Consider the following 23,534-nt stretch of genomic DNA (forward strand, 5'->3'; position numbering starts at 1 on the left):
ACCTGGAGGATCTGGAGGCTGAGAAGAGGTGGAAATGTGCAATCCTGAGGACAGACACAAGTGCTGAAGAGAGGCAGCTGCTTGGAGATGGCGTGTTGAGGATGGATTTGCAAGATGTTTGAGAATTAAAAACCTACACGAGTTGAGCAGAGGAGAGAGGCTGCAGAGAAATGCCCAAGTGTCTGCACCGAGAGCCATGGTGAATGCTACCTTTGACCAAGATCCCACGAACAGAGCAGCTCACAACGGCCATTGATGATCTGCTCTCTGTCCCCGTCAATAAACCGTTTTCTGAGCACTGTTACTGCACAGGGAGGTGAGCACATACAAAATAACAGGGCTAACTTCCTGTGTTGCAGGAGCCTCCAGAGAGGTTAGGAGAGAAAACCGACACAAACCACGCTCTGACCTGACCTGGCGCACGTCCACAATGGGGCTGGAGAGGGGGCACCTGCAGTAGGTACCACAGGAGCTCAGGGGACCAAGGGTCACCACAGGGCTAGATTTGGGCAGCACGTAAAGCCCTGAGCTTAGAAGTTGGGAGGGTACGTGAGCATGCATAGCAACGGCCCTGCAGTCGGGGTGTTCATGCCCGAATGCCTGAAGTCTACCTTCACGCAGAATTTTTGTGTGATGTAGAGACCAAGTGATAGATTCAACTCAGACTGCAGAAATCTGCGAAGGGGACCATTTAAGAGCATTGTTGTTTTCTGTTTTCTGTGTGTGTTTAAGTGTATAAACTGCTTCTCTAGACATTTGTGAGAATTGGAATCGCTTGGGGATGCGTGTTAAAATTGAAATCCCTAGGTTGCCCCCCGGGGATTCAGAGTCAGGATTTATGGGGTGAGGCATGAGGACGGGACCCTTTAACAACAGGAACCAAGCAGTTCGGATACAACTATCTGAAGACCACACTCCAGGATAATGACACCTTAGGAAACCGTATATTAGAACGTGTAAATAGTCAGCACCGATATTTTATTACAGTGTGAGTAAAAGCCATATAACATAAATATTTTATGAAATGGAAACGAAACTCCTCGTGGATATTCACCTCAGGTCGCACACTCTGTAGGTGCCTCTTACACTCCCTGACTGTTTCTTTTTGCTTCTCTCTGCCTTTTGCTTTTGTCTCAGCTTCCCACCTTTGTATCCCTCTTTTGTCTTTGTCACTTGCTCAACTCTTCTCTCTCTTTCCCCTTCGTTCCCTCCCTTTCCTTGCCCCTAGCCCCCTCCCCGCCCCTATGTCACCTCGCTGTCCCATCTGTCTTCCAGTTTGTCCCTCCTTCTATCGTCACAGCACCCACCGTTCAGAGCTAATTTCACGACTGCAACGTCTGGAGCTCTCCGTTGTGTTCGACTGGGTCAGAGGTTTTTTTGCATCTATTGAGACAATATTTCTTTCTCTTTATTCTGCTAATATGATCCATTGTGCCAACTGGTTTTGGATGTTAAGCCAAGCTTGCATTTATTTGGTAAAGCCCCGCCCCACCATGACATGACATATGCTATATATAAAATACATACATATTTCTCCATTCGATTTGCTAATACTTTGGGAAGTGTGTGGTATCCGGACACGATGGATTTTTCAGTTCTTATAATGCCTTAGTCTAGTTTCTATGCAGGATAATTCTGCATTCACAACATTAGTCGGGAAGTGTTCCTTCTGCCTATATTTTCTGAAGGAGTTTTGTGGCATAGCCTTTATCTTTTTCTTAAGTTTTGGATAGAAATCACCAGTGATACCATCTAGGTAAGCAGTTTTCATTTTCAGAAGGTTTTAAATTATGAATTCAATTTCTTTAATGCATAGAAGTCTATGCACTTTTTTCTATTTCTTCTTAGGCCAGTTTTTTTTTTTTTTTTTTTTGTTAAATTACTGTCCTTTAAGGAATTTTTCCATTTCATCTAATCTGTTATGGGCATAATGGGCATAAAACTGCTCATACTATTTTCCTATCATCCTTTTAATTTCTGCAATATCTTTGGTAATGTCCTCTTTCACTACAGATATTAGTAATTTATGTCTTATATTTATTGATCAGATAGTAGGAGATCTATTCTAGATATTATGAGTTATGAGTTGTGGGAATTCTGATTTCTGTTAGTTTTTTTTTTTAATAAGTGTGTCTTTTTGAGGGGAGGGTAGGCAATTATTTTGGTTGGACTCAAGTTGAATATTGTTATTTTATTTTATTTAATTAATTTAATTTAATTTTAATTTTATTATTTTTTGGCTCTGAACCCAGTTGGCATACTTTTTTCTTTAGGTGAGCTCCTCTGAGTCTGCTCCAGACACAGATGTGGGCAGAACAATTTGGGGGTCCCCAAATTGACTCTTTGCCGTCTGGGTCTTCTTTCTGTTCTGTTCTCTTCCCTCCACTTCTTCTCTTTCACGCTCTTCTCCATTTGCATCTGATTTCACCTGGCTCCCTGTTAAAAGCTATGATAACAGTAACTCTACTGTGTATAATTTTCTGCAATAGCTGGGTACTACCCTTCCAAATCTGAAAGCTCTGTTGACTCTCCAATGCCTTCAGGTAGCTGCATTTTGCATTAGGTTCAGAGTTTATACTGGTCATTTGCAGAAAAATGGGTCATGACTGATCTTACTTAGCCATTCCCCAAAACAGATCTATGTTTTTCTCTGCTTTCATTTTTAAAGGAGTTTTTGCTGTAAAGAGAATTCTAGTTTTGGCGGGGAGTGGGGCAGGGAGTTGCTTCTTTTGCTTGGCTCTTTAAGGATCTCGATCCATTGTGCACTGTATTGCACTGTTTCTGACAAGAAGTCTGTAGTCCTTCTTTGCTTTGTCCTTATACATGTAATGTATCTTTTTTGCTCCTTAAAATTTTTCTCTTTCTCAAATTGTACTATAGTAATTTGATTATGATGTGCTTTAGTGTGTTTTTGTGTTTATTCTCCTTGGGTTTTCTCAAGTTTCTTGACTTTGTGGGTTGTAACAGCTTAGTCTGACTCCAGTTGTGTGTGTGTGTGTGTGTGTGTGTGTGTGTGTTTGTGTGTGTGTTTGAGGGCTGACAGCTTCTAAACCCCAGTCCTCTCTCTTACCCTTCTGCCCTAATCTGGAAAAGCTGGAGAGAAAGCCCAAGGGTTCCCTCCTTTGGCGAACTTTCACCGTGGCCCTATCCCCTAACCATAATAAAAACCCCAGCCATTCTCATCCCCTCGCCTGGTCTCTCAAGCCATTCTCAGACCACCTTGGGAAGCCTGTCTTCAACTCAGCAGAAGTCTCATTATGTGAGCAGTAAGCTGTTTCAGATCCTCTTGGTGTGTGTGTGTGTGCGCCATAAGTCTCAACATTTGAACAAAATTTTCAGTTGGGGTCCGTCCTATAGCTTCAAGTGTATACAATACAGATTTCTAATTTTCATCAAATTTTGAAAATAGATATCCATTTTTTCTTAAAATATTTTTCTGTCCCCATTCTGGAGCACAAAATTCCTGTATGTGAGACCATTTGATCTTGTTACCTAGGGCACTGAGCTTCTGTTAAATATTTAGGTTTTTTTTTTTTTTTTTTAATTAAGATCAGTCAGTGACTTTTTCATTTCAGGTAATTTTCAGATCTAGAAATTCCATTTGGTTCTACAAATCTGTAATTTCTTCCATCATCAAGTTCATGTTCTCCTTTAAATCTCTGAATATATTTATATGACCAGTTTTACTGTGTGGGTCAGCTAATTCCATAATTTATGTGGTTACTGAGTTCATTTGTATTCCTCCCCCCACCTTTTTTTGGTCTGGTTATGTATCACAGTTTCCTGCTTCTTTGTATGCTAGTGTTTTTTTTTTATTGGAGGATAGGCATTGTGACATTATGTTATTGAATATTGAAAGTTATGCTTTGTTGTTTCCTTTAAAGATTGTTTTACTTTGTTTTGGCAAGGACTTAAGTTATTTGTGGATGATCATGATTATTTTGAGCTGGATCTGACGTTTTGTTAGGGCATATCTAGAAAAATCTTTTATCAAGGGCTAATTTAACCCAGTCTATATGATGTAATTCTTCTGGAGTATTTACTAAATGTTCTAGGTCCTCAGTATGGTCTTTTTACTCTGTCTGATTGGTCCTCCAGCCATGTTAAGTTCTGGATATTGATCAGCTTACCATGACTGTTTTTCTTTGTCGAACCTTGTGATATTTCACTTTATACATGCAAAATAGCTTCTAACAACAGGCCTAAGGGGACCACTCCATACGTTTTTGGAACTCCTTGTCTACATAGTTCCCTTCAGTCTGGTACATTGTCATTCAAATTTCATTCACTTATGCCTCCATAAACTACCATCTCTGCTTCATCAGCTTGAGAGTTTTGCCATTCTCAGCTTGAGTTCTTCTTTCCTGAAACAAGATTCATAAAATGCCTCCAGAGAGAAAACAAGGGTAATAATAGGGCTCACTCACGGTTTTCCTCATCTCAGGAATCACAGTTATACTTTGTCCGCTGGCCAATATCTGATAAAGTTATTCCATATTTTGTGTCTATGTTTCTAATTGTTTTTGGTAGAAAGGCAAAATCAGTACCAAGTACTCCTTATTTTCTGAGAACAGGAGTTCTCAGATCTTTTGTTTTAATGCTTTACAAAATATTTTTAGACAAATAGAGATTCAAACTAACGTATTTTAATAATATTTGGAACTTACAATGAGAATAGCTCAGCTGAAGCGGCAGTAAAATAAATAGAACATTTTATACATGGGTAAGTTTGCGGTGCTCCAGCCAGGACAAATCATGGCCTGTTCTATGTGTCCTTCAAAGAGGTTCTGTTTATTCTTCAAAAAAACAATTGTAAGATTTACTGCCATTTCACAAATGTTAAAATGTAAAAATTTTGCATTTTATAATTGAAGTGCATGGGATTATTTTAAGACATAGCAAGAGAGGAGAGCATGAAAACAAGAAAGATGTAGCTATATTGATGAACATAAAACAAACCCAAGGAAAATAGCAAATATTATGGACTGATGAGTTTTCACATATTTTTTTTTCCCTTTCCTTTCATGTTTTTATAGAATGAAGGTACTATTTGTATAATAAAATTATATTTTAACAAATGGTACTGGAACCACTAAATATTTATATGGGAAAAAAAGAAACTTCACCTTGAACCATATACAAAAATTAATTTACATTGGATAATGTATTCAAGGGTTACACGGATCTCACTTCTTTTGTTATCAAAATCTGGGTGAATTCCATTAAGTTATTTAAATCTTCATTCAAAATGAATTGATTTATTATAGTATGATGGGGTGAAAAACAACTAAGAATCACATAGAAGCAATGTTTTCACCACTAGAATCAAGAGACGTATGTAAGTTGGGAAAGTCTGCGCATAATGGAGACTGGGCCTATGAAGTCAAGGATGCCTTTCTAGGACGGATTTTGAATAGTGTAGGAATTAGCCAGGTGGATAACGGAAGAGAAGAGCATTCTAAGCACAGTGAACACCCGATGCAAAAGTACGGAAATACAGTATTGCTCAGTGATTTCTTTGTGCTGTACTGTGTGCTTGCTCAGGCAGTTGCTTTGAGATTCCCATGGCTGAGCACTCAATAAGGTAATCACATAGATCACCTCTGTTAAACACAGAAAACACATTTATTTCTCAGTTATTACTTCAGCATCTGCCCACCTCAAGCAATCCATAAGAAAATCTGGGGACTGATGTCAATTCTCAAAAATTCTTTATTATCTTTTCCTTAAAAGATGCTAGAATCTTTCTTACATTCCATATTGATACATAGAACATTCATAGATTCTTATTTTATACTATGGAGAGGCAATTACATAAGTAATTGAAAGCCCTAGGAAGTTGATCATATTTCTGATTTCATTTTGTCATTTTAGTATCTTGTGACATGGGTCCTCCTTATATATCAGCTATCAAATTAAAAAAAAATAAAATAAAAAAGCAAATGAGTCCCCTCAGATCTTCTATGATTAATGGGAAAAGAAATGCTGAAGCAGAAAACAAGACTAGCATGTGTTTGTGCCAAAGAAACAGAAGCTTCACTGCCCCCAGGCATGCCTACCCGAGCCAGCCAGCACACAGCCCACCGGAATACTACTCTCCCACCCTGGTCTGTCCCCAGGCCTCACCTCAAGGTATGCCAGCCTCATGTCTGTCCTCCACCCACAACCCCAAGGACCTGCCATCAAAACTCCTCCAGTGGAGAGACTCTTGGGGTGCATCACGGGAAAGTGCAGACAAAGTCCTGGCAGGGAAGATTTTTACCTACCTAGAGGCTCTGGCCTTGAACCGGAGCCTTTACAACAGGCCATCTGTCTCAAGTTGTCAATCCCTCGGATCTTCAGGGATCAGAGAAATGGGCTGTTCCATTCTGAGTCTTATGCTAATGAGCCTCCTGACATACTATTTGTGAGACCAGAAAAAAGACACAGTATGATATTAACAATGGAGAGCCTCTGGTGATGGGCTTTGGCATATTTTATTTTCCAAACTACTTTCTGTATCTCCTAAAGTTTTTATGAGGTATGATTTACAATTAGAAAAAAAAATTAAATCTATTTTTAAACTATGAATATGGTACTCTTTCTGCTCTCCCTTTGTACTTAATATTTAGTATATGTATATTTATGTATTACTTTATTAAAACTCAAATTTTTTTTTCTCTGTAATTTTATTTTTAAAATAACAGAAGGAAATAATGTGACTAGACTGGAGCATTCGGTACCAACCATACTACTTTTAAAGTCTGTGATCTTGGGGCACCTACGTGGCTCAGTCTGTTAAGCATCTGACTCTTCATTTGTGCTCAGGTTGTGATCTTGGGGTTATGAGATCAAGCCCTGGGTCAGGCTCTGTGCTCACTGAGGAGTCTGCTTGAGATTCTCCCTCTCCCTCTGCCCTTCCCTCCCCCTGCCCCAACCCCTTGCTCTCTCTCTCTTTCTCGAATAATAAATAAATCTTTAAAGTCTGGTGATCTTGTTGGGGGACATTTTCATATGTCTGTTTTTGTTACATTAACAGAGCTTCTAAGTATATATGCCATAAAGGAAAAGCTTGTTTGCCAAACAATAATCCATAGTACTTCATTTCCATGAACAATGAAATTATATCAAAGGGACCATTTTCTCCTCTGCTGTGCTACACCTTACAGGGCAGTGACTGAGACAAAAAAAAACACATGATTTTAGACACTCTAGATGTGTATTTTATTATAATATTCAATTTAAAAATAACTTTGGCAATAATTCTATGACCAGCCCTATACTAAAATATAAAAAAGATACATTTTCGGGCGCCTGGGTGGCTCAGTTGGTTAAGCGACTGCCTTCGGCTCAGGTCATGATCCTGGAGTCCCGGGATCGAGTCCCGCATCGGGCTCCCGGCTCAGCGGGGAGTCTGCTTCTCCCTCTGACCCTCCCCCCTCTCGTGCTCTCTCTCTCGCTCTTTCTCTCAAATAAATAAATAAAATCTTTTAAAAAAATAAAAAATAAAAAAGATACATTTTCTATCTTTAAGAAATGCATAATTAATTTCATAAGAAATATAATAGGTAGCCCTCCAACCCACCCCCCCCAAAAAAACAGTTTATATAAAATTATATGCAACCCAGCTAGGTCGTGAGAAAAATCTAATCACTTATATGTTTGCTCCTATTTCAGTGAATTTGTTACTTTAATCTTTGAAGTTCATATTTTTGTTTTTGTTATTTAACCCCCCCCCAAAAAATCTACTTTAAGCATTTAGCTCAACAGGCTTGATTTCTGAAACAAAATCTACCTCATCATATGGCAGTAGGATTTTCACAGATGTAATAAAGCTAGATTTTTGAATTGACTTCCCTGCTCTTGTTGCATCCTAAACCGCCCAGACAGATTTCTAAAAATAAAGATGGGATTGGGGGGAGGGGCAGAGAGAGAGAAAAATGGAGAGAGGAGGGGTGAGGGAAGAAAGAAAGGAAAGATAAAAGAAGGAAAGAAAAAGAAGAAAACTCCCATAGGGTAAGAAAAAGAAGAAAAGTCCTATAGGGTAAGGAATGATAAAGAACTTTCAAGCATTGATTAATTCACAGCCTGTTCATTTGTTGCTTTTTTGTCTCCAGCCTGAAATAGAAGGCAAACAATAAGTAAATAATCTGTATAGTATCCTAGGAGTAAAGGGAGATCTTTTTAAAATTTTTTCTAATCTATTAAATCTGTCTGGTTCATTTTTTCCAAAGCTGCCTGATCTTCAAAATCATTTCAGTAATCAACTCTCCCTAATGTTATAAATCTTGCCATCAACGGAAGACCACCATCCCCGTCATTAAAGAAGACCAGGGGAGCCATCTGTCCATCAGCTTAATGAGACAGACAGAAGTTTACTGCCAATAGCACCAACTCAGGTGTCAGCAAAGCTTCCCAAGGATGACGGGGTAGGAGAACAAGAAGCAGCAGGTCAGCCATGACCCAAACTGCCAGTGGTCTTTGTAACTGATTTTGGAGAGTCTGACCACAATCCATGACTGAAATTTCATTTGAACATCTTCGGTGTTTACACGGATTAATTGTAAAAAGATCGGAAGGGATGAGGCTAACCATATTTCACTACTTTTCCTTTTTGTACTTTTTCTATTTCTCTGATGGAAAAAAACGAGCCAGCATCCCCTTTGAAGCAAACGAGATCTCTGCTCTTAGCCCTTATCACCTAAGCACAGAAACAAATGCACAGAAACTATCCCATAGAAATAAGTCAGAGAGAGAGAATTAGTTAAGTGCTCTTTCCCCTCATCTCTCCTTCACTTCCTTCTAGCAACTCTCAGACTGGCAAGAAAGAATGTCCCAGGGTGAATTAATCCACCCAATACATATTCATCCATCAGTTTTCCATATCCCCACGTCTCCTAGAGCACCATACATCTATCATTGCAGTCACTAAAAAAGTGCAGGGAAACAGTTTTGCTTCTGTGCCTGGCTCAGAACTAAACACGGAATAAAAATCTGAGCAAAACGGGCAAGACTGAACCCTCATGGGGTGCGTAGCTTAGGGAAGATTACCAGTGGTTTAAGAACTACTGCACAATGTGACAGTGTTACAAATACATAACTGTAAATTGCCAACATACAATTACGTATTTGTACGTAAGGGGAAGAACAGGTAGTGATGAGAAGTGCTGGCTGGAGTCGGAGAAGGTCTCCCCAGCATGCTGTCTCACCTGATAGCTGAAGAAAGGATGAACGTTTCTTCAGTGGAGGGGAGATGGTCTTCCAGAAAGATGGAAGCCTGTGTGACAGCACTGCAGCAACAAAGATCTTTTAAGAAAAGGAAAGACAGGGCGCCAGGGTAGCTCTGTTGGCTAAGCGGCTGCCTTCGGCTCAGGTCATGGTCCTGGAGTCCCGGGATCGAGTCCCGCATCGGGCTCCCTGCTCAGCGGGGAGTCTGCTTCTCCCTCTGACCCTCCCCCCTCTCATGTACTCTCTCTATCTCATTCTCTCTCTCAGATAAATAAATAAAATCCTAAAAAAGAAAAAAGAAAACGAAAGACTGCTCTGTGTAGAGGGAACATGAAGAAATTGCACAGAGTGAGCGAAATCAGCAGAGGCCATCAGATGGAGGCGGGGTTAACAATCTAGGCTTGGAGTCCTATGAGCAGAAGCGTTGAACCGGGACCACGAGATAATCAGATTTGACAGACCGATGAGGAGGAGGAAAGGATGAGTCTTAGGTGTGGTCCCAAGGTTGCAGCAGTATAATCTCAAGGTTTACTTACGCTCCCTTGCCTTGATCTCTCACCTGAACACTGAGGTGAACCACCCATGGTCATTCCAGGATGTCCCCATTGCAAAGTCTCCGGTGCGGCTCACAGATCATGTGACCTGTGGCCCTCCGGTCTTCAGGATGTGTCTGGGAGCGGCAGTCCCACACAGCCCAGCTCTCTTCTGCCCTCCGGGCATATAGGAGATTTGCTGCTTCTCCGGGGTTCAGTCTCAGTAGGCCTCACTTCCGTTCCTTGCTCCCCGTGTGTTTGAATTTGCCTGCTTGGCCTCGGCTCATCCTTTACCTTCACATTTTCTAGGTCGTTCTGTTGCAGGTTTATCCTTCTTAATTCAGGGCTTTAGTTTTTTGACAAAATGTAAAATCTCTTTTCTTACAGTAGTTTATTTTTTGTTGTTTACATTTATTCTTACAAGTGATTTGCTTCCATCATTTCATTATCTTTGTTCTTATTTTGCTGTTACTTGCTATTCCCTTTGTTTATCTTTTGTTGTATATTTTCAAGTTTCAAGTTTTTACCATCTGGCAAATTCAAAGGCATATTTTTTATTTTAAAAATACTATATATAGGCTAAGGGCTTCTAAATGTCTATCTCAGCTCAGAATTATCTCTTGAACTCTAGAACCACAACTTCTTCATGGGTATATCACTTGGACAGACTTCACGGACATTTCCAAACCATGCACAGAACTGGATTCTTGATTTTGCTCCTTAAAACCTCCCCCCTCCCCCCTGGTCCTCTCCATCTGAAGAAACAGTATCTCCATGCAATCAGTTCCTCAGGCCAAGGGGTCATCAACATCTTCTTCTTCCATATGCCCACATCTAACCCCTTATCGAGTTCTATTAGCTCAATCTCTAAATCTTTCCAATATCCACTACCACTAGCCTGGTCCAAATTATCAACATTTTGCTTATGACCAACTTTCCAGCTGGTCTTATTGAACCTATTCTTGATCCATTCCAGTCAGTTTTCCACATAAAATCCAGATCAGTTAAAAGGTTTAAATCAGGATTTAGGATTTTTAAAATAATTTCTTTTAAGTAATAACTGCATTAAGTCCCAACATCACCTAAGTTGAGAGAGTGCACCCTTCCCGGTTTGAAAGGAAGAAGGGTATGATTATGACGGGATGCTTCTCAAATATTTCTTTGTTCACCCGCTTCTTGATAACAGGCTATTTTTGTTTTGAAAACTTGCATTTTAAAGAAATACCTTATATAGCACACTGCCTGATAAACTGGACTACATACTTTTTAGGTTTGTTTTGTATAGTTTCAGAGCATGAAGAGCCTGAATGCATGCCCTTATGCCACCAAATTTTCTGGAATATGGGTCATACATTTAAGCTAAACGTCATTGCCATATGTTGTCTCTATATGTCAATTTGTTAGCCTGACCTTCTTCATCATGGTCCTATCATTTCCTCCAAAGTAAAAGCTAGCAATTATCCCTTTTGGTTACCATGCACTCATCGTTGATTGTGCACCTACGGGGTAGGACAAGCTGTGGTTGTTGTAGCCACAGCAGATACGGAGAGAAGTAAAGTTCAGTTACTACCTTCAGAGGATTTAGAACTCGGTGGAGATGGGGCACGCATACGTGCCAGTTGCACGTTACCTGCCAAGCTGAATTGGTGCTCAGGGGAAGAATGACCACTTCTAAAGTAGTTACGAATGGGAGCTGAGAACTCTAATGACATGACAGAGTCTAATCTCACTAATGGCTTATTTCCATAAATCCTTTATGTCACTTTACAAATATTTGTAAAATAGCTCAGCATATGTCCCCTGTCCAAAAGTTTACTTGAGATATTTCATCATGTGAAAGTTCCATCTTCTAAAGACCATAATAATAACTGCTCAGTGCAAGAGTGAACTACTCCTTAGTGAATCCAGCTTCCTTATTGTATAAAGAAACTCAAAGTGGAAGGGTCTAAATTCAGTCCTGCATGCCCAAATAAACCAGAGAGAGGAAATTATTTAAAGAATATTTTTTAAAAAATACTATTATCAAGGATTTTTACATCTTCCCACCTCCAAATTTATTTTAAAAATATGATGCAAGTATCGCGATTTAATATTTATGAAGGTGTAGTGTAATCTGTGAAGAACCAAATCAGCTGTGTGAAGAGTCTGTGTTCAACAGGATTGTAATGCACAGAAGCAATTCTTTAAAAAAAGCAAATCCAAAACAGTCTCCCCAATGTCCCAATAGCAAAGCCATTGTCGATACTGTATTTTTGGAATTTTTTTGTTAATATTTTCCTCTTGTAAACCAAGTTTATTTAATACCATTTCAGCCCTGACGGTGTGTTTACAAATTGGGGAAATGCGACTCTTTATATGGGGGTAGAAAGTAGATGCATAGAAGGAAGACTTCAACTATGCGTCTTACCAACTCCAGCATGTATCGTTTGTAATAAATTGTCTAAATACGTAAACCGCTCAAGTGTCTACAGCTGTTGAATGGATAAAGAAGTGGTATGTGTATATATACAATGGAATATTACCCAGCCATAAAAAAGAATGAAATCTTGCATTTGCAATGACATGGATGGAGCTAGAAAATATAAGGCTAAGTGAAATAACTCAGAGAAAGACAAATACCATATGATTTTACTCACGTGTGGAATTTAAAAAACAAGACAAATGACCAAAGGGAGAAAGATAGAGAGAGAGGCAAACCAAGAAATAGACTCTTAACCTTAGCGAACAAACCGATGGTCACCAGAGGGAGGTAAGTGGAGGATAAGTGAAGTAGAGGGTGGGGAGGAAGGAGCAGCAGGTGTTGTCTGGAAGTGTTGAAACACTGTATTGTGCACCTGGAACTAATATTATATTGTATGTTAACTAACTAGAATTTAAATAAAGCCTTAAAAAAAACAAACGTATTGCTGAGAAATGTGGACAAGACATAGCAGGAAAGCCTAGCTGAGATCACATGCAAGGTTAAGAAAAATCTCCTGCACAGTGACAACCTCATTCCAATGAAATACCTATTTTGGGGGGAAGCTATGCTGTCTCAAGACTTAAGAGGTGGTAAACAATTGGATTTGAACTCTCTGTACTTGGATTTCTTTTTCTATAAGAATTAGCAAGCTGGACCAGCTGCTCAGCAAGGTCCAAATCCATGCCTCAAGCTCTATGGTCATGAGATGTCTGTTCTGGGAAGTACCTACAGCTAAGTCATTGTCCCCTTTGCTGCCTTGACACATGCAAACACAGCCCTGGTGGACGGGAAACGTCTATGGAGAATTGTATTCTTTTTCTTATAGACCTCTGCTCTCAGATTACTCCTACAAGCTTCAGGCTCCACAAACTGCTGTCACTGTCTTCACTCCAAAGCTAGAATTCTTATTTCTCCACATTCATTCCTTGATTTTAACTCTCTGCTGATCCTTAAGTCTCGTTCAGTAGCCAAAGCCCCTGCCGGTCCTTCCTCTAAGGTCACATTAACCTCACAATACCTGCCGCTCCATGCACTCCAGACCATGCTCCTCTCTAGAATGGCCCCGTGTCTCCCCTTCCCTCTTCTTATCTCATCTCTCTGTAGCCTTGGTCTTGAGCAAGGTGTGCCCTCAGAATTTCTGAATTTCCTATGTAACAGGAGAGTGTGGTGTCCTTTGGCCACCGTTAATTTTGCCACTATTATTTACCGGTTCTGCAACCTAGCTTCCTCAAGGTCAATAATGGTAATAGTTTAAACCACATGGATCCCATGCAGTTAAAGATGTCAGCCACCTTGCCAGGATCACATGCATGCCCATCATTTCTTATGGGTTCTGTTGATATTCCTGGGCTTTCGTTTCTATGCTAGATGTCATCTCAATACATCATGGTATAAAGTCAGAGTCATGGGAATACCGACCCGTCCAATGAGGAGAGCCAAAACAACACTCCCAGAAAGGCTTAGAAACAATTTTTTAAAGAAGAGTGTTTGCAGGAGTAGTAGGGAGATCTATATTATTGTCTGACAAATTTTGTGGGACACCTTGCTAAGGACAATGACACAGACCTGAATCAATATTAAAAACTCATTTACACAATAGCAATATGAGACCCCAAACTTCTTGACTAAAATGAACACACGCAAGCCTCCTAGACAGCTCTGCATCACCAGCCCGAGGAGGCTCTGAGGTGAGCGTCAGCATTATTGATAGAGGCATGAAAAGATGCCTTCCTGGATCAAATGTGCCAGAATTTGCATGCACTTCTTTGACTCTTCACTCCCATTTGTTCCTAATTTCTGCATCTAAACACAAGGTAGATGGGATCTGACGTGAAACTTTGTTTCTGATCAACTACAAAGTTTTCCAGCATCTGTTGAGCTCAGCTAGTAAGCACAATTTATAAAACAGTGAATGACTAACCCCTGTAACCATTTTAATGACCCTAAAATAAAGTGCTTAGAGCAACATCTGTCCCAGCAGCTGGGTTCTCTGCATGAGTGGGCAGAGCGACACATTGGGACAAATTCTGTTCTCCCTTTTGACAGAAACAATTGCAGCAGATCATTTTTATCGTAATCAATTTAGGTACAGTTTCTTGGAAACCATCTGTGTAGTGTTCATAGATTGTGCTTAAGAATTTAAATGTGTATATTTTTGGTCGCTTGATGTAGCATCTGCTAATGGCCACATAAGTTCCACTTTTTATGCAGAAAGCTGTTTCCTTGTAAAGGGATTAGTAGAATGACTACTTGATTTTATCCTTTTAACTCCCCGATAAGCTTCTGCAGTCTGAATGACATCCATCACGGAGTGTTAGTTGTAGAATTAATTGCTTAAAAAATAAAAACCGGAGTAGGAGTTATAAGAGAAGCAAAGCTTCAGTGAAATATTTTATTGTGTTTTTATGTGTAGCTCATAATTTTAGTATGTTTGGGTACGGACGACTGAAACTGCTCAGGAAAAGCATAGCTTTGTAACATTTTTTGTGTCCACTTTCCCCCGTTTTTGTTTGTGGCTTTACAGCTATTTGTTAAATAACTCTACAAAGAAGTCAAATGGCTAAGGCAGCCAACATTTACTTCAGCTTTGAGAATAATTTTGGAATCATATTAAAAGATAATTGCTCTTAAAATACTAGATAATGAAAATTGAGTGGCTTTGGTAGAGACGAAGGATTTGCCTAAAAAATGCTGTCAGCTATATTTTGGGGATGGAACGTATTCTGTAACATAGAACTGAGTCTTGACAACACAAGTGAGAGAGTGGAGAGATTCCTTGTCTTGCTTGAGAATTCCTTTTGAATTTAGCAAATATGGCACTATCTGGATAATCTAAGATAATGGAAGATTTATCTGGTTTGAAAAAAAAAGTATGTTCTTTTTCCTCTACTAACAGACATGTTTGGACTTTTCTCTATTCAAAGCATTTGAGAGACCACAAAAGTAACTAGATAACTGGTTAAATAATTAAAGAAACAAACAAAATAATGTCAGAATTTAAATTCTATGAGATTACATTTAAGGTTACATCATTTTAATTTAGTAGAACACTAAGTGAAAGTTTAAGGGCAGTATGGGTTTTATATTCATTCCTTTAAACAGATATTGTCTGTTATATGTAAAGGGCTGGCATTACCAGGTGAATAGGAAGTCGTTCTATCCAGACGGGGCTCCCCACTAGTAAGAAGGGAGTGCCTTCTAACTGGAGTGGCTTCCTCTGTGCTCTCAAGGTGCTGTTGCAGACATACCTCAATTTGGCACAAACTCTGAGTGGTTTGTCCAGCAATCAACCTGATCAGTATCCATCCATTGCCCTTCTATTCCCTTGTGGTCAACAGTCTCGATTTGCAAAACAGAGTAAGTACTGAATGGCCTGTAATAGACTGCAGGTGATCCTAATACTCAATGATTTATTAAATGGGTTGTATGGCTTTGCATCAGTTAATTGAAGCACTAATAGAATGTGAAATAAGAATGGCTAATAAAAATATTTCATTGTCAATTTATGCCCCTGAAGTTTGCAAATTGTTTACTCATAAAGACATGAAAAGACAAAAAGAAATTACGGTGGTTATACAGAGTTGGGTTTATAATAGCAAGCATCATAGAGGTGATGAATCAAATTTCCCAATATGATTTCTGCTGTAGATAATTCAAGTACATTTAGGAAATACATTAGCAGAATTAATTTATGGAAAGTTCTGAAAGTGGCAGGAGGTGGGATTACTTAAAGCATGTGCCATTTTTGGCTCCCTGGTCTAGACAAGTTCTTCCTACCCCAGCTATCAATCAGCTAAATTATCTTCAAACTTAATTAGATGAAAGAATTTGGTCCTATGATTCTATGTGTTGGAAGATGTCCAGACTATTAGAAACGTCATTTCAATAATACCCTTTTATGCCATCTGTAAGAATCACACCAAACAGACTTAATGCAGATGAACATAATACAAAACAGAACTTACAGCCAAAGAGAGAAACAGGGTTCACACACACACACACACACACACACACACACACACACACACATGCACACAAGCCTCAAGCCTCATGTACATACAAAAAGATATGTCTATGGGGATGTGGTCCTTCAGGAAAGTCTATTATTTTGTTAGATAGATGCACGTGCATGTGTGTCTGTGTGTTTCTGATTGTGTAATGTCAATATCTAGTCACAGTTTAATAAGGTGTTTCTTTTTTCAGGCACTTAAATCACAGTTTTTTGGTGCTTTATAAAAAAATGTATGCCTAGTTACTGTTCAAGACTTGATTATCCAGCATCTTCTAGGGTATGGAAAGTGGGAGATACAATGCATATAATGTATATATATACACACACACACACACACACACACACACACAAAATGATCCAAGATGGAAAAGGTGGATACCATGAGAAATGCAGGTGCATACAATGGTATTTCATGGAGGGAAAGATTCTTTCCAGTTGGAGGATTGGGAAGTCTTCCTATGAAAAGAGGTAGCATTTTGGAAGGAAGTCTTCCCTGAAAAAAGTACCATTCTATTGGAGATATGCATGATAGATAGGTTTGGACTTGCAGGTGAAGAGAACAATGTAAGCAAAAGCTAAAAATTGCTCTGTCTTCAGAAGATAGCAGGAGGGGAAGAATGAAGGGGGGGAAATCAGAGGGGGAGACGAACCATGAGAGACGATGGACTCTGAAAAACAAACCGAGGGTTCTGGAGGGGAGGGGGGTTGGGGGATGGATTAGCCTGGTGACGGGTATTAAAGAGGGCACGTTCTGCGTGGAGCGCTGGGTGTTATGCACAAACAATGAATCATGGAACACTACATCAAGAACTAATGATGTAATGTATGGTGATTAACATAACAATAAAAATTAAAAAAAATTGCTCTGTCTTCTTGCCTGGATTTTGCGATTCCTTATGATATTCATGACTTTGAACAGCTGACGGCCAGGAAGACAAAGATACTGGGGAGATGCAGCACAACTGGGGGTTCACTATGGGCTGAGATCCACCAGGTTCCTTGCTGTGCAGAGTTTTGTTTCATTTTGAATTAAACAGTGTATAAAACAGTGGTTCTCAGAGTATAATTCTTGGACAAGAAGCATCAACAGGACCTGGGAAATTCTTAGAAATACAAATTCTTGGACCCCACCCCAACTGTACTGAATCAGAAACTCAAGACCTAGGCCCTCACAACCTGGGTTTTAACTAGCCCACTGGGTATTTCTGGTGCTTTCTAACAGTTGCAAATCACACCACGGACAATGATAATGAAGCTTTCTTTCAGCTTGGCAGAACTTCCCCATCTTGACCTTTCCTTCTGATAAAGTGAGGGGCTGGGTTACCCAGTCTTTCATGTGCCTTCACAGAGAACTTTGGTTGGTGCTCATTACTGACTATATTTTTAGGGACCTTTTGGCATTTACTCTTATTATTTCTCTGCTGCTTCGATTTACAAAAATCACACATCACTGCAATTCTATAGGCTCCTTCCAGGAAGCCATCAGTCCCATAGTTTCTGTGCTGAGCTGAAGACAGCCCTAAACTCCAAGTACTGTGGGGTTAGAGAAGGGTGTCCAGAGGCCCAGGCAGATGTGACACACAGATGTATTTCAGAATATGTGGGACATTTAAATTCTGCAGTCTTACCCCTTTAAATCAACTACTGGATCCCTAGGAGATGGGTTTTTTTTTTTTTTTTGTGTGTGCAATGTGGTTGGGTAAGGTCAATAGCTCTTTCAGCCATGGTAGAGACAAAAGGAGAAGTTTATGAGGCTGAACACTGACCCAAAACTTTTCTTTTCACAGTAAAGGACTAAAGTCTAAGGACCTCTGTGGCTCTCCTTCCAGACCTCTGGGCCCCCTGCCATTTGGGGATGGCCCTACCTACTACATACATGCAAGTTGCTGGTGGGATTGATCCATCTCCAGTTAAACCAAAGAATCTCAGTGTTCAAAGGGCCTCAGAGAAAATGGACCTCCACGGCCTCATTGTTCAGATTGCCATACTGAAGACCAGGAGGTAAGGGAACTTGCCCAAGGTCACCCGGATGGGAAACCCAGTTCAATTCTCCTTTTCCTTCATCATGCCACCTCTCTAGACACAGGCTGTGCCCACCAGGGAAGAGCGAGGGACAGTCATTTCCAGGAGCAAGTAGGTGACATAAGCGCACGGGAGCATTTCAGGGCTGGGCGGACATCCAAGAACGCTTGTCCACCCAAAGCAAGCAGCTCCGGCCAATTATCGCCACGTGGAAGCCCAGGCCCAGTGTTGGCAGATCTTACTTTTTTATGTGAAAACTCCCGATTTTTAGATGTTGCCTCAAATGAAAAATGATTGCGTGAGATAAACAAACATGTTTATTGGTCTGATGGGGGCCATGGGCCACCAGTTTGAAAACTCCACTGTTTCAAGTGAAGTTGTGCCCCACACTGACTTTTCTCATTTTTTTCTCAGTTCACTTGGTTTGAAGTCTTCTCTTTTCCAGCCCTCCTGCTTGGAGCAACATCTGCTCTTATCTCTCTGACCTACTTCTGTTCGTGCCATTCTTTTTGCCTGTTATGTATCACATCTCTCCCATACCCAGTCCAACTTAAACGTCTTTCAAGACCTAAGTCAAGTCACACCACCACCATGCAGCCTTCCTTGGCAGCCGAGGCCAGCCAGGGTCACCAGTGGCCTTGGCGAACGAGGCATGCGGGAAATGAGCATTTTGGTGCTCAGCTAACAGCCCCGGGCAGGAAGTGGGCTTACTCAACCCTGATTGCACACCCGAATCGCTGGAGAACTTTGCAAAGCACTGCCTGCCCAGGCCCGGCCTCCGGCAATCCTGGTTTAATTGGCTTCAGGTGGGACCTGGCCATTCTTTGATGCCCCTAAGTGGTTCTAAATTGCCAGAATGGAAAACTATTGAGATGGTTAATGATAACTTACTTACGGGCATGTTTTGATTCATCACATTGTAATCAATTAAGAAAAAAGCAGGGAGGGCTTTATATTTACATTTTCCTCACCAAGGAATGTCCACAGAAGAGCCTGTTTTCTAGTCCACAGACTGCCAGCAAATTCACGTTCTTCTGCCTGAGCTGGGGCTATTCCGTAACTTCCCCTGGGAAGGGTTCCTGGGTTTCCCCCTGCTGGGAGGCATGGCCCATGCTTGAAATGGTCCAGAATAAGGAACTGGCGTCATTTTGGCCAAAGCTGTTGCTTATCTGCTCTCTGTTCCTAGATATTTGCTGATGACCCTGGTCATAACAGCCATCGCTGAGCACTAATGGGACAGGAGTCGGTGTGTTCTGCGAGGACCATGGAACAGGAAGAGCATGACTCTTCCGATCAAGGGTCCTTAAAATATTGCCCTCCTTTCTAAACCAGCAATTTTGTTACCAGCAATCAACTCTAACAGCAGACTATGAAATACCAAATAAGATTTGGGTTTATTACAATGCTACCAAATAATAAGTAAAATTGAAATAACCAAAATATCCAACTCTGTATGGTAAAATATTATGTATATAGCAATTAAAAATGTTTTTAAAATCCTCCCTGGACTAGCACGGGGGCTAAACTGATTTTATAATAAGAAATTCATTTGTTTATTCCTTTAGTTATCCTTTTAATCAAGCACAGATATTTAAATCTACCATGTATGAGGCATCAAAATATCATATCCATACTCTAGATGGTGTATTCCTAAACACTATGAAATTTTGTTCCTCTTATGAAGGTATCTTTTACATTTTTTCATCACATTTTCCAAGTGGTTTTGAGGAAAGCCACTGGATTTCTCTGTGTATTTTCCATTAAGAATTTCACAATACTTAAAATATTTTAAGTTTCTTCCCTATGCTTTTCTGGGTAAGTTCCTCTGTAAAAAAATAATCTCGCCTCTTGGATTTTGAAAAGTAATATTTCTTATTTCTATTTAATGTGTATTGCTTGCCAAGAAATTGACAATGATGTGATACGATTTGGCGATTTGGAGGATTGAGGGTATCCTACCCATCTTCTGATTATAATGGAAATATTTTGCTAAGATTGTCAACTTCAGTGCTGTCAGAGAAAAGCAACGATGGTGGACTAATTTGAGACATATTTAGAAGGTAGAGTCTACGGGATTTGATAGTTCTGATAGTTTTGAGAAAGAGCTGGAAACAAATATCACTCCTAAGTTTCTATCCTGAGTAACTAGCTGAATGAGGGGGTAAAGTCATTTACTAAGATGGGGAAGCCTGTGTAAGCAGGACTGAGATGGGAGTGGGGTCATGGATTCTATTTTAGACATTTAAATTTTGAGATCTCTGTTAGACACCCAAGCTGAAATATCAGGGAGGCTGCTGATTTTAGGAGTATAAAAATAGAAAATATTAATTGGAGTCAGTAGTCTAGCTCTGATACTTAAAATCCAAGGAATATGTGAGATCATATCTGTAAGGAATGTAACAGAAGCTGGTAAACAGAGGGAAAAAATACTTAGTGAGGAGCTCTAAAGTGTTCCAACATTTAGCAATTGTGAGGAATGGAGTGAGATATGAAATTGCTCATCTATCTATCTATCCTTATACATATGCATACATAGAATATGTGTACACATATGTACACGTATATAAAGATTATAGATATAAAGCCTATATGTATCACTTTGTGCCCTTATAGTATATATCCCATTATTTTATATTTTTCCTCTCTGTGTACCTGTGTCTATGCTAGAATGTAACTCAACGGAGAGCATCTCTCTTTCTCATTCTATATCCACAGTGTTGGTTATTTAGTTAGGTGCTAAGAAATGGATGAATGAATAAGCAAATTAGTGAATAAAAGTTAGAGGGGAAATTGCTATATAAGATCCTAGGAAGTATGATTCAGCAGTGCTCTGGGCTGAATATGTTTTTTTCAAAATATTCATACATTCAAGGCTAATCCCCAGTGTGATGATATTTGGAGGTGGGGCCTTTAGGAAGCAATTAAATTATGAGGCAAAGCCCTTATGAACGGGCTAATTCCCTTATTAAAAAATGAGACAACAGATCTCCCTTTCTGTCTGTCTGTCTTTCTCTCTCTCTTTCTCCCTTTTTACATCATGTAAGAAGATGGCCATCTGCAAATAGGAAGTGGGCCCTTACCAGACACCAGATCTTCCAGTGCCTTGATCTTGGACTTGCCAACCTCCAGAATTATGAGAAAAAAAAATGTTTGTTGCTTAAGCCACCCAGGCTATGGTATTTTTGTTACAGCAACCCAAACTCAGACAAATAGGACATATACATATTTTATTTCTTTTTTTTAAAGATTTTATTTATTTATTTGAGAGAGAGAGAGAGATAGAAACAGCATGAGAGGGGAAAGGGTCAGAGGGAGAAGCAGGCTCCCCGCTGAGCCAGGAGCCCGATGCGGGACTCGATCCCAGGACTCCGGGATCATGACCTGAGCCGAAGGCAGTCGCTTAACCAACTGAGCCACCCAGGCGCCCTACATATTTTATTTCTTAAGCAAATTTTTATCCCAGGAATACAATTACCATTCATTATAAGAATAACTACCAACGTGCTTTATCATATTATACAGTGAGTGATATAAGAAATATGGTCTCTTAGTAGAAGAAGGAAAAACATTTGGGAGAAAACTAATTTATTTAAAGAAACATTGATAACAATCTAGGAGTAGAAGAGAATCTTCTTAATCTGATACATACTCCAAATATGTATCGAAATGTACACATATTAGCAAAATTTTAAAGGCATTCTCATTTAAATAAGGAGCTAGAGAAAGATCCTGATATCATAACTACTATTCAATAATCTCACCCAATGCAATAAAGGAAGAAAAACAAATAGGAACTAAGAAGCAAAATAATAGTTTGAAGATAAAATTATTTTCTACATAGATAATCCAAGATAATCTATCAACTACCGGAACTGAGTTTGGTATGTTTATTGGATAATAATCAATATCTAAAAACCCACAGTGCTTCAACTCACAATTCATAACTAATTAGGAATTGTAATAGAGTAGAAGTACTTTTTATAATAGCAGAGTGATGCATGCAGTATGATTTCACGTGCACAAAATCTAAAACCAAGCAAAGCATTACTATGTTTTGATGACAGAAAACGATGTGGAGAAGTCTGAAACCTGAGCTGGAGAGATATATACACCAAATCTATAATATAAATTGCTTCTAGGGAGGGAGGGCATCAAATGGGGGCACTATTTCAAGTATAAAAATAATTCAATTTATCTGTAAAGTTCTATTTTTAATTAAAATAATTAGAGGCAAAAGTTAGTATTTATTATTTCTGTGTTGAGTATATAAGGCTTTGTTATAGCATTTTCCATAGTTTTTTTAAACACAGAGAAAGAAGCAGTGGTGGGGGTGGTGGCTGTAGGATGTCAGGGCTCTGTGCAAATATGGGGAGGCTGGGGAAAGGGTGTGAGTCTCCCCGGAGACCTGATGTGCTTGATCAGGAGGGCAGCCACCCAGCAGAGTGGATGCAGGAAGCTGAGCTTGTGCTTGGAAGGGCAGGCTGGCTTGTCCTCTCACGTGCTGGGTGAAAGCCTCCCCACAAAAGTCTATTCTGAGACTCGCCAGTGCTGGACGTGGGACTGACCCTAACGCCTTGCTTTCGTCTGGTTAAAGATGGCTGGTTGGGGGGGCGGGAGGGGGAGTACGGGAGATTCGGCACATACGGTATTATTAGCCATTCTCTCTTATACCAAAATAAGCAGCTTCCTCCTTTCCAAAGATGACAATGTCTCATCTCAAATGCTCCTAAACACAGAAAAAAAGTTAAATATCTTTGAAAATGCCTATTGAAAATATCTGGGAAGGGCCGAGCTGTCTGGATTACATCAAGAGTTCAGAGCTGCTAATCCAACTTACAGGATCATTGATAGCCGGGCTAGTGCCATACCTCACAAGACATGAGTATTCTTGACTTCCAGCCAAAGCAGATGGTGAGTGGCTTAGAAATTTGATTTGTCGCAAACACTCCCTTTGAGGGCGGTGTAGGAGATTCCATTTTATAACTTTGACAGGTAACACGTAACGTGAGTGTTGATGCCGAACTTTTCAATCTGAAGCACAGATCTGGTCAGCAGTGTCCGTTTCGCCCCGTCCCTGGGTGAGCAAGGGGGTCCTTCTCCCCGCGAAAGTCCATCTGCTCGCTTCGCCTGCCTTTCCAAAGACTTGGAACAACACATTCCCAGTCAGGGAATGGGGCAGTTTTGTCATTTGTTGACATTTAAAAAAAATCTCCTTGTTTTGGAGTTTAGGCTTTTGCTTTTAAATCCAACGTTACTGGAAACGTCCAGGTGTGTCAAATGCTGCCCACAGAATAAAAGG

At 40.0% G+C, this 23,534-nt stretch overlaps 1 long non-coding RNA gene across 1 annotated transcript; it reads left to right on the forward strand.

Moving 5' to 3' along the window:
• The first annotated feature begins 1,591 nt into the window (after positions 1-1,591).
• LOC141373468 (uncharacterized) lies at positions 1,592-19,677 on the forward strand. Its single transcript, XR_012379522.1, has 3 exons — positions 1,592-1,756; positions 18,001-18,214; positions 19,422-19,677. It is a non-coding gene; the product is annotated as an uncharacterized lncRNA (long non-coding RNA).
• Positions 19,678-23,534: the final 3,857 nt, after the last annotated feature.

The sequence above is a fragment of the Callorhinus ursinus genome, unplaced genomic scaffold, assembly GCF_003265705.2.
Source record: "Callorhinus ursinus isolate GAN/ISIS: 27379988/994484 unplaced genomic scaffold, GSC_fseal_2.0 scaffold10, whole genome shotgun sequence".
Taxonomy (NCBI): Eukaryota; Metazoa; Chordata; class Mammalia; order Carnivora; family Otariidae; genus Callorhinus; species Callorhinus ursinus.